We start from the raw sequence: 12,051 nt of genomic DNA on the forward strand, positions 1-12,051 counted from the left end.
AGAATAGGGGAATTTCAGTGTAGCGTATATGGAAATTCTCTGCAGTATCTTCACAGTTTTTCTCTCAATCTTCAATTGTCCTAAAATAAAAAGTTTCTTCAAAGAGATAGACCTAAAATGCACTTTTTTTATTCTCCTGAAGCTCCCTCTCTGAAATCTTAAGAAACATTCAAAACTCTGCTAATAAATATATTGATCAATCTCAGGTACAGTAAAAAGTGAATTTTTTTAATCTATGCAAGCTTAAAAGAATGAAATTTTTTTCAAAACGAAGTAGAAAAGGTCACTAAATACTCAGAGGTACCTTTTGTAGACTCTGAAAGAGATTAAAAGGAACATAGATTGCTAAACCACCTCGCTGCACTAATACTCCATGATTGACTCACGGTGACAAATAGTAAATGAGATGTTTTTAAAGATCACAGTGCCACAGTGACCAGTTTTTCTGCCTCAAGCATTTGTAGGTAACAAAGCCAAAATATATCCTTTTCCTTTTTTTGAGAAAGAAACATCACTTTTATTTTATCGACACAAGAGATTAATTTCAGCTCACTTGATCTCCATGACTATATGTCCCTTCAGACATTGCCAAGGTCAATGGAATTTTGACTTGTCTGGTGCATTAGTGCTGGAAACACAGCTTAAGGCTTCCTGAAGCAAATATAGCTCACCATCTATCAACTTTGCTTTTTAAAGTTCAAGTTGAATATTTCTATTTCTAGCTCAGCCTTTCATGCTCTGCTGGTTTTTCCCCTTGCCATATTCCTTGGCTTCTTTTTATGTACCTAAACTTCAGATGATATTGATTAAAAATTTTTAGTGGACATTAAAATAAGAAGCAAAAAAACTACAGGATTAAGGTGGTAACTATATATGGGCACTGAGCTTCCCAGCGTAAGCTCAGGTTGATATTTATTTTAATTAGAATTATACTGTATGAACAAATTGGTTTTATACTTCTATGTGTGGAAGAATGGGTAAATGTGGTGGCCTTTGGAGAACATGTGATTTATATGATTGGTCTGTGTATGTTTTAAAATGGATGGCTTCAGGCAATATAAAAAGTAGCAAAATAAAATATGATAATGTGCACAGCTGAAAAATAAAAATATTGAACTTATATATTTTACATTATTTGGCTTTAAACTAAATTTGAAAGCTCTACACATCTATCTTCACATATTTAATCCATTTGAAAACTATCTTCAAGTTTTGGTGATTTCTGATTTATCTCAGTGAAGGGCTCAATTGAAGCTGCTCCTCCAAATTTCACTATTGGCAGACACCAGTTAAACCAGACAATCCCACGCTTTGACATATGAGTCTGTTGTATATTTCAAGAGCAAAATAAGATGAAGTCCAATCTCTGATGGAATATTAATAAACAAATATTATGTTATTTTTGATTAAAAACTCTCTTCTTCTTCAATACATGGACTTCTTTCCATTCTCAACGTATAACATAAACATTTCTCAATGTACCCTTGGAGATAATGATCTGTATTAAGATAAATGTGGATTTTAAAAAGGAGAATTTCAGATATTGAAGGATAAAATAATGTAGAGGCTAATCAGGGAGGTAATTTGGCTATCTCACGGTCTCTTTCCAAATATCTATTGCTCCTCTCCTTTAATTTTGTAACAGAACCCTTTATTTGTTTTGGGACGTGTTCCCCCTTACATGATGTAGTCTACAAATTAGGCCTTCAATATAATAAACACAGTGGTAGAATCCCGAGGCAGGTCAATGAGTACCACCCCCTTAGACATGATTTTTGGTTGAGAAGAGGTCATTTGACCTAGACTGAGACAGATTTAGTTTAATGAATTGAAAGGGATGCAGAAAAAGATGACATTTTACTTTAAAGATTATTGATAGTAAGATACTTTTAAGCCTGGATCTTCTGGTATCTGTTTGTTCCACTGTGTAGAGACATCTCTCAGGAGAATGGAATCTAACTTGGGCACACATAGTCAAAGGCAGACAGAAATATTCTTGAAGTGCATTTATTTCTCTTCAGGAAATTTTTGGACGCCTCTGTCAAGACTTATCTAAAGCTATTTATAGCCTGAGTTTCCCAGTCAGATTTTGAACATGTTTGATTTGGATTCCTGTCACCTTCGTTGAAAAATAACTGACTCATACCTGAAAGCATGTGTACAGCTACTTCCTTGATCTAAGTTCTTTTGTTGTTTTCTAGATAACGTTGCATGTAACAGTCTATGACAGTAAGCATGCATAAATTAGGAAAAGGGGCCTCCAATGCTTTTGAATAAAATGACAATATAAAACATTTCACTAAATAGACAACCACCTTAGGACTTTTAGGAAGTTACAACTACTAGAATAGTCACTTGTAGGATATACTTCCTTAAGGTGATTCTACTTTGTGACAATGGAAACTTTGAAAACTCAGAATAGTTAAAAAAAAAAAGCCACCCCAAAAGTATAAAAATAGTCTCCTTTGAATGGTTTTGTACTTGAAAAACACTAATTGGTCTTTGTGGGAATACAATTAAGAAACTAAAATGTCTACATGCCAAATCAGTAAAATCTAAATGGGCAGAGTTGAAAATTTTTGCCATTAATCTGCATTTAGCCCCATTTGTCATCCAATAGAGTTATGAAGCTATTATTTTGACGTCAAATTTTAATGCTATGCTTTTATAGCAGGAACCCTTTATTGCCTTTCACCTGGTACACGTTTGAATTTCACAATTAGAGAATAGCATTTACTAAATCAGAATCGTTTAATTAATATGTATGAATGTTTTCCTTCTTATTAAAGAAGAAAATATTGGAATTAGTTTCAGTAGATAATGTGCCAATCTAATACAGAAGTCAGACTCATAGTTTTGAAATTTTGGCACATTTTGCTTTGTGGAATATTCCAGTGAGTCTAGTAATTTCACGTGGTATATAAGCTTAATGGTGTTGGAAACTGCCGTGCCCTAGCTTGTTTTAAATCAGAATTAAAGATGTGCCAACCTGTCATAACTCCTATGCACTGAGTACACTATAGCTCTTCACACCCCTTTGAGTTCATATCAATCATTTGAAAATAACATTTTTTCCTCAGAATGAGCTGTCACTATCAATTTAAATAGTGGCTGTTGAACTGGAATTCATCCAAATTTTCAGCAAGCCATTTGGTTCATTATATCACAAACCAAATTACTTGCAAAACCATATTTTTTTTCATACTGTTTTGAAGCAAATACAACACAATCTCTTCAAAGATTGTAGCAATAATTTAAGATTTTTATTCTAATACCTATTTAGATTTATAATTTTTCTTCCTTTATTGGCATTTCTGATTCACTTTCAAAAATTGGCCGAAAGCCTTTTTTCTTAACAACAAATGTATTTTGACTCAGCAGTACTTTAGCTCTGGTTTTATGTGATCACCAAACTGCAAACGGATCTTTGTGATGTCCTGTTTCCGTTCGAGTTACCAAAAGTGGCAAACACTGGGTGCTAGATGACAGAGATGATGTTCAGGTGAAAATAGGGTTTTGGAAACACACATCTGAATAAAAAGGTTTTTCTCATTTTAGCACATTTACCATTCCTAATATTTCATAAAAGTCCTATGATTTAGGATTTTTTGTCGTATTGTTATCTGTCACTAAGTATGAGACAATCTGTTGCATCGGATTGAAACTATAAAATCAGCTGCAATTGTTTCTAGAGGAAAACATCTATTGTTCTCTTATTCTTGGGTCATCGTTTCCGTTTTATTCCAGAATTAATAGATAAGCTTTTCTTTTTCAGGAGAAAAATAGTTTATCAATGTAGAGATTTCAATTTGTATAATCTAACAATTTCAGATGTTATTATAATAAAACAATTTAAATAAACTGTATAAACTCTTACGTAAGGAGAAGATTATTTTTTTGAAATTTGAAGAAGATTATTATAAATTAAATTAAAAATATGACAGGAAACACATTTCACAATTCGTGGCGAAGATGAATACCTAGTGCCTGGGAGGTACTGATGTGGAATAAGTATAGTACTGATCGGGCCAGTCAGTTCTAAGTCCTAGATCTCAACCTGACTACAACTTGCTGTGTCACCTGGAGCTCACCGTGTGACTTATCGCTGTAGACATGAGCTACTTCACCCAGAAAATGGGGCTAAAATACTAAACTTCCCGTATCACTAGGAAGTTCTAAAGGCAAAACAAGGTATCAAATTCAAAAGAATTTGTGATATTGGAAGTGTCACAATTCAGGAAGAGTAGAGAAATCACCTGTTACCATGATGCTGGGAAATCCAACTTAATTTAACGTACATTTTCTCATGATATCTGAAATCGCATCTCTTGGGGCATGTTTCCTTCCTTCTACCTTTTGGCAGAATCTGAAAATAAGTAACTTGTATTTCCCCAGCCAATCAATACCTTCTTTGTAGCATCTCTTCCACTCCTTCTATTTGCCCTAGGAAATCTATATTCTCGTATGAACATTTTCCCAGTCCTGAACATTTGCAATTATTTAATCGATTCCCTGTTCTTTCTTGGCGATAACTTCCTTCCCAGTCAGGGATAGCGTATCTCCCATTCCCTATAGAAATGGTATTATGGGTCATCATACTGCTTCCTCACTTCCATTTGTGCATTATTGATGTGCCACTACCATTAAAATTACTTCATCAGAACTTCATGCCACCTACTTTAGCGCGACTCTATTCTCATTGCCATGATTTCTGTAGGCCCAAGAGGTCTTCAGCAGCTTCAAGACCTTATTCGGTTTCTTTGTAGGTAGATGTGTTTTGCCGTATATCTCAGCAACTTCTGATTTCTTACTGATTACTTGTTTCCTTTCTAAATTTTACTAAATGTGCGTTTTTAAATCTTCAAATTCCAGTGAATTTTATCTTCAACACATTGATCACATCAGCCCGAGCTACGCTTTGATTCTAAGATTCAATGTCATACCAAACAGCCTCGTTATTGCAAGCTCTGTATCCAAAATTTGCATAAAATGGTCCTTCCTCTTCACTGTCAGCTTAAATATACAGACCACCATGCTCTTTTATCAAGTCTCTGGTAGCATAACGGTTATGCCATCCCACTTGGACTCTATGGGATACCATTTAAAAGTGCATTATAGTCTGGCTTTAAATTTTTTATTCTTTTCCTTGGTTTTAGGTTTTTAGGTTTTTACTTTTTATTTTAGGTTTATTGAGGTAAAATTGATGTATAAAGTTGTAAGATATTTAAAGTGTACATCGTGGTGATTGGATATATGTATACACTGTGGAAGAATTCCTCCCACATAGTTAATTAACACATCCATCACCTCAAATATGTATCTTTTTTTTTTGATGACAATAGTGAAGTTCTAGTCACTTAGCAAATTTCAATCACGCAATACAGTGTTATCAACTATAGTCATCATGTTTACATTAGCTCTCAACACTTATTCATCGGAGAGCTGAAGCTTTGTACCCTTTTACCAACATCTCCCTATTTCCTCCACCCCACCAGCCCCAGGCAACCACTTTGCTACTCTCGGTTTCTATGAGTTTGAATTGTTTTGTCTTAGGTTCTACGTATAAGTGAGATAATACAGTATTTGTCTTTCTCTGTTTCCCTTATTTCACTTAGCATAACGCCCTCAGGTTTCATCATGTTGTCACAAACGGCAGGATTTTCTTCTTTTTACGGCTGAATAGTATTCCGTTAAATATATACACACCACATATTCTTTATCTGTACATGTACTTAAGTTGTTTTCATGTCTTGCCAGAGTAAGTAATGCTGCAGTGAACATGGGTTTGCAGATCTTCTCAAGTTAGTAATTTTGTTCCTTTTGGATAAATAACCAGAAATGAAATGGTAGCACTATTTTTAATTTTTTTTTTGAAGAAGGAGATTAGTCCTGAGCTAACATCTATGCCCGTCTTCCTCTACTTTATATGTGGGATGCCTACCACAGCATGGCTTGATCAGTGGTATGTAGGTCCAGGGCCAGGATCTGAACCAGCAAATCCCGGGCTGGCAAAGCAAAGCATGTGTACTTAACTGCTACACCACTGGGCCGGCCCCTATTTTTACTTTTTGAAGAACCTCCATACTGTTTTCCATGGTGGGTGCACCAATTTACATTTCCACCAACAGTGCACAAAGATTTCCTTTCCTTCATATTCTCACCAACACATCATTATCATTTATACATTATCATTATCACATACAAAATATCATTTGTATTTTTGATAATAGCCATTCTAATAGGTGTGAGGTGATATCTCTTGTGGTTTTGAGCATCTTTTCATGTACCTGTTGGCCATCTTTATGTCTTCTTTGGAAAAATGTCTATTCAGTTTCTCTGTCTCTTTTTTAATGGATTGTTTGTTTTCTTGTTATTGAGTTGTATAAGTTCTTTACATATTTTGGATATTAACTCCTTATCAGAAATATGGTTTTCAAATATTTTCTCCCATTATGTAAGTTGCCTTTTCATTTTGTTAATGATTTCCTTTGCTGAACAGAAGCTTTTTATTTTGACATAGTTCCACTTTTTTGTTTGTGCTTCTGTTGCCTTTGGTTTTGGTGTCAAATCCAAAGAATAATCACCAAGACTGATGTCAAGGAGGCTACCCACTATGTTTTCTTCTATGACTTTTACGGTTTCAAGTCTTAAAAAGTTTTTAAGCCCTTTTGAGTTTATTGTACGTAGAGTGTAAGAGAGGAGTCTAGTTTCATTCTTTTGCATGTGGTTCCCCAGTTTTCCCAACACCTTTGTTGAAGGAACTATCTTTTCCCACTGTATATTCTAAGCTCCTTTGTTATAAATTAACTGGTCATTCATGCATGGGTTCACTTCTGGGTTCTCTGTTGTGTTCCATTGATTTGTGTATCTGTTTTTATGGCAATACAATACTGTTTTGACTACTCTAGTTTTGTAATATAGTTTTAAATCAGGAAGTATGATACCTCCAGCTTTGTTCTTCTTTCTCAAGATTTCTTTGGCCATCCAGGGGCTTTTGTGATCCATATAAATTTTAAGATTATTTTTATTTTTCTGTGAAAAATTCCATTGGAACCTTTGTATTTGCCTACTTAGTTTAATTTGGAGAGATTGCCTTTTTCTATCGAGGTATAATTGACATATCACATTATATTGGTTTCAAGTGCACAACATAATGATTCAATATTTGTATACACTGCAAAATGATTACCACCATAAATCTAGTTACCATTTGTCTCCATACATAGTTACAAATTTTTTGTTCTTCTGATGAGAACATTTAAGATTTATTGTCTTAACTTTCAAATATGCATTATAGTATCATTAACTGTAGTCACCATTCTATACATTAAATCTCCATGATTTATTTATTCTGCAACTGGAAGTTTATACCTTTTGACCCCCTTCACCCATTTTGCCCACTGCCACCTCCACCTCTACCCTCTGGCAACCACCAATTTGTCCTCTGTATCTATGAGCTTGGTTTTGTTTTGTTTTGTTTTCATTTGATTTGATTTGTTAGTTTGCTTTTTTGTTGTTTTTTTTAGATTCCATATATAAGTGAAATCATATGATATTTATCTTTCTTTGCCTGACTTATTTTATTTAGCCTAATGCACTCAAGGTGCATTCATGTTGCCACAAATGGCAAGATTCCATTCTTTTTTATGGCTGAGTATTATTCCACTGTGTGTGTGTATACATATATCTCACATCTTTTTTTCCATTCATCCATCAGTGAACACTTAGGTTATTTCTGTAACTTGGCTATGGTAAATAATGCTGCAATGAACACAAAGGTGCATATATATTTTTGAGTTAGTATTTTTATTTTCTTCAGATAAATACCCAAAAGTGGAATTGCTGGATCATACTGAAGTTCTTTTTAATTTTCTGAGGAGCTTCCATACTCTTTTCCATAGTGGCTGCACCAATTTACATTCCCACCAACAGTGCACAAGGGTTTCCTTTTCTTCACATCCTCGCCAATCCTTGTTATTTGCTGTCTTTTGATAATAGCCATTCTAACAGGTGGTAAGTGATGTCTCGTGGTTTTGATATGCATTTCCCTGAGAATGAGGGATGTTGAGCATCTTTTCAAGTACCTGTTGGAAATCTGTATGTTTTCTTTGGAAAAATGTCTATTCAAGTCGTCTGTCCATTTTTTAATCAAATTGTTTGGTTTTTTGCTATTGAGTTGTGTGGATTTATGTATTTTGGATATTAATCTCTTATCAGATATTGGATATATGATTTGCAAATATTTTTCCCTTTTCATTTTGTTGATGAATTCCTTTGCTGTGCAGAAGCCTTTTAGTTTGATGAAGTCCCTCTTGCTTATTTTTGCTTATGTTGCCTTTGCTTTTGGAATTAGATACAACAAATCATTGCCAAGACCACTGGCAAGGAGCTTACTGCCTGTGTTTTCTACCATGAGTTTTAGGGTTTCAGGTCCATTGCAATTTTAATAGAGATTGCATTGACTCTGTAGTTTGCTTTGGGTAATATGGATATTTTAACAGTGTTATCTTCTGATCCATGAACATGGGATATCTTTTCATTTGTGTCTTCTTCAATTTCTTTCATCAAAGAAGATGACAGTTTTCAGTGTACAGATGTTTTACTTTCTTGGTTAAATTTGTTCCAGGGTATCATATTCATTTTGATACAATTATAAATGGGATTATTTTCTTAATTGCTCTTTCTGATAGTTCATTGTTGGTATATAGAAACACAAATGGTTTTTGTATGTTGAGTTTGTATCCTGCAACTTTACTTAATTTGTTTATTAGGTCTAACAGTGTCTTAATGGAGTCTTCAGGATTTTCTATATATAATATCATCTGCAAATAGAGACAGTTTTACTTCTTCCTTTGCAGTTTGGATGTCTTTTATTTATTTTTCTTACCTAATTACTCTGGCTTGGGCCTTATAGCTGAATGACTGAGTGGAAAAAAAAGAAAAAATCTTGGAACTAATCATTAATTACAGCAAGTTTGAAGAATACTGGTTGATATACAGAAATCAATCAAGTTCCTTTATACTAACAATGAACAAGTGGAATTTGAAATTGAAAACACAGTATCATTTACTTTAGCACCCCCAAAAATGAAATGCTTAAGTATAAACCTAACAAAATATATACAAGACCTGTATGAGGAAAACTAGATAACTCTGACTAATGAAATAAAAGAAAAACTAAATGAATGAAGAGACATTCCATGTTCATGGATAGGAAGACTTGATATTGTCAATATGTCAATTGTCCTCAACTTAATGTATAGATTCAATACAATGTCAGTCAAAACCCCAGAAAGTTACTGTATGCATATCAACAAACTGATTTTAAAGATACCATGGACAGGCAAAAGACCCAGAATAACCAACACGTTATTGAGAAGAACAAAGTTGGAAAACAGACACTGTCCAACTTCAAGGCTTATTATAAAACTACAGTAATCAAGGCAGTGTGGTACTGGTGAAAGAACAGATAATTAGATCAATAGAATAGAATAGAGAGCCCAGAAATAGACTCACATATAGTCAACTGATCTTTGAGTAAAGGAGCAAAGGCAATACATTAGAGCAAAGATAGGCTATTCAAAAAATGGTATGGGAACAACTATGGATATCCATATGCAAAAGAATGAACCCAGACACAGACCTTACACCCTTTACAAAATTAACTCAAAATGGATCATAGACCTAGATGTAAAACACAAATGTATAAAATTACTGGAAGATAACATAGACTAAAATCTAAACTACCTTGAATTTCACCATCACCTTTTAGGTAGGTACACCAAAAAAGGCATGATTCATGAAAGAAATAATTGATGGGTTTCATTAAAATTAAAAACTTATGCTCTGTGAAAGACAATGTTAAGAGAATGAGAAGACAAACCACAGAGAGAAAATATTTGCAAAAGACTTATCCAAAATATAGAAAGAATTCTTAAAACTCAACAATAAGAAAACAAACAAGCTGACTAAAAAATGGGCCAAAGACCTAACAGACATCACATGAAAGAAGGAATACAGATAGAAAATAAGCGTATGAAAAATGCTCCACATTATATATAGAAAATAAACATAAGAAAAATGTTCCACATTGTGTATCTTCAGGGAATTGCAAGTTAAAACAACGAGTTATCCCTGCACATCTATTAAAATGCCCCAAATCCAGAACACTGACAACACCAAATGCTGGTGAGGATGTGGAGCAACAGGAATTTTCACTGATTGCTGTGGGGAATGCAAAATGGTACAGTCACTTTGGAAGGCAGTTTGGCAGTTTCTTACAAACTAAACATACTCTTAGCATATGATCCAGCAAGGACAGTCCTTGATATTTACCCAAATGAACTAAAAACTTATGGGCACTCAAAAATCTGCACGTGGATGTTTTTAGCAGCTTTATTCATAATTGCCAAAACTTGGAAGCAACCAAGATGTCCTTCAGTGGGTGAATAGATAAATAACCTGGCACATCCAGACAATGGAATATTCAGTGCTAAAAGAAAATGAGCTATCAATGCAGGCAAAGACACGGAAGAACTTTAAATACATATTACTAATTAAAAGAAGCTGATCTGAAAAAGCTCCATATCCTGTAATTCCAAGTTTATGACATTCTGGAAAAGGCAAAACTGTGGATATGATAAAAAAATAAGAGGTTTCCAGAAGTCAAGGGGTAGAGGAATAATAGGCATAGCAAAGAGGATTTTTAGGGCAGTAACAATAATTTGTATGATACCACAATGATGGATACATGTCATTATACATCTGTTCAATTCCATGGAAAGTAAAACAGCACGATTGAACCCTAACGGAAACTGTTTGGGGCGACTATGATGTGTCAGCATAGCTTCATCAACTATAACAAATGTACCACTATGGTGGCAGATGTTGATAATGTAGGAGGGCATTTTGCTGTGAACTTAAAATTCCTCTAAAAAATTAAAAGTATATATATTAAAGTTATATATAATCATATATAGTGTATATATTATATATATATAGTGTAATTAGCCATAAAGCACAATTAGCCACATAATTTCCAAGCAAAGAAGGATATCTATTTTCTATTTTCTATATATCTTTCATTACTTGGAAATCATATTTTCATATTCCTTTGATATAATTTTCCTCATCTTTTATGATATTTTCTCTTTCCAGAACCATTATTTAGATTTTGCCTTTCTAGTGTTTTTTTCTCAAAATACATATATTTGAACTCATATTAACACCCATAAACTACTTCTTGGGAACCTCCTGGGAGTTGTACTTCAGCTAATCAAGAGGTGAATCAAGAGGAAAAGGTGAAGTTAGGGAATTTAACACGGGGAAGTCATAATGATATATGGTTAATGGCACTTTCCAAATAAGGCCACTATAGTATATCCCATCCCACATGCTGTCCTTATAATGTGACGTTGATACCATCGACTGGAGGGGTCTACTCCTTCTCTTGAACTTGGTTGAAATAGAGTATGACAAAAGTAAATCTAGGGGTCTTCCAAGGCCAGGTATAAAAATTTCCTGAACTTCTGCCTTGTTCTTTTGAGAGACTTGCTTTTGGAACACGGCCATTATGCTGTGAGGGAGCCACATAACTACGTGAAGAGGTCCCATGTAGCTGTTCTAACTAGCAGACCCAGCTGAGATCTCAGCACATAGCCTGTATCAACCACCAGACCTATGAGAACATGCCTTCACATTGTACCAGCATCCCCCTGTCTATTCACCCTCAACATCGAAACTACCCCAACTGACACTATTTGTAGCAAATAATAAGCTGTCTTTGCCAGTTGCTATCCAAATTGCATTTTCATTTTCTAATTATTGACTTGTGTTTTTAAGTCACTAAGTCTGGGGTAGATTTTATGCATCAACAGACCTCGGGAGTATTGCGATACATATGCATAATATGAGATTGATTTGAAATCAATTTGACCATATTGCAACAGAAATTTGTAGGTTTGGGAAGATATTTCTACAAGAGAAATATGAAACTATTGAGTTATTTGATGTGTTGGACTCTTTGGAAATATATTTTGTTTAGCATTTGAA

The sequence above is a fragment of the Equus asinus genome, chromosome 27 (genome assembly GCF_041296235.1).
Source record: "Equus asinus isolate D_3611 breed Donkey chromosome 27, EquAss-T2T_v2, whole genome shotgun sequence".
NCBI classification, from domain to species: Eukaryota; Metazoa; Chordata; class Mammalia; order Perissodactyla; family Equidae; genus Equus; species Equus asinus.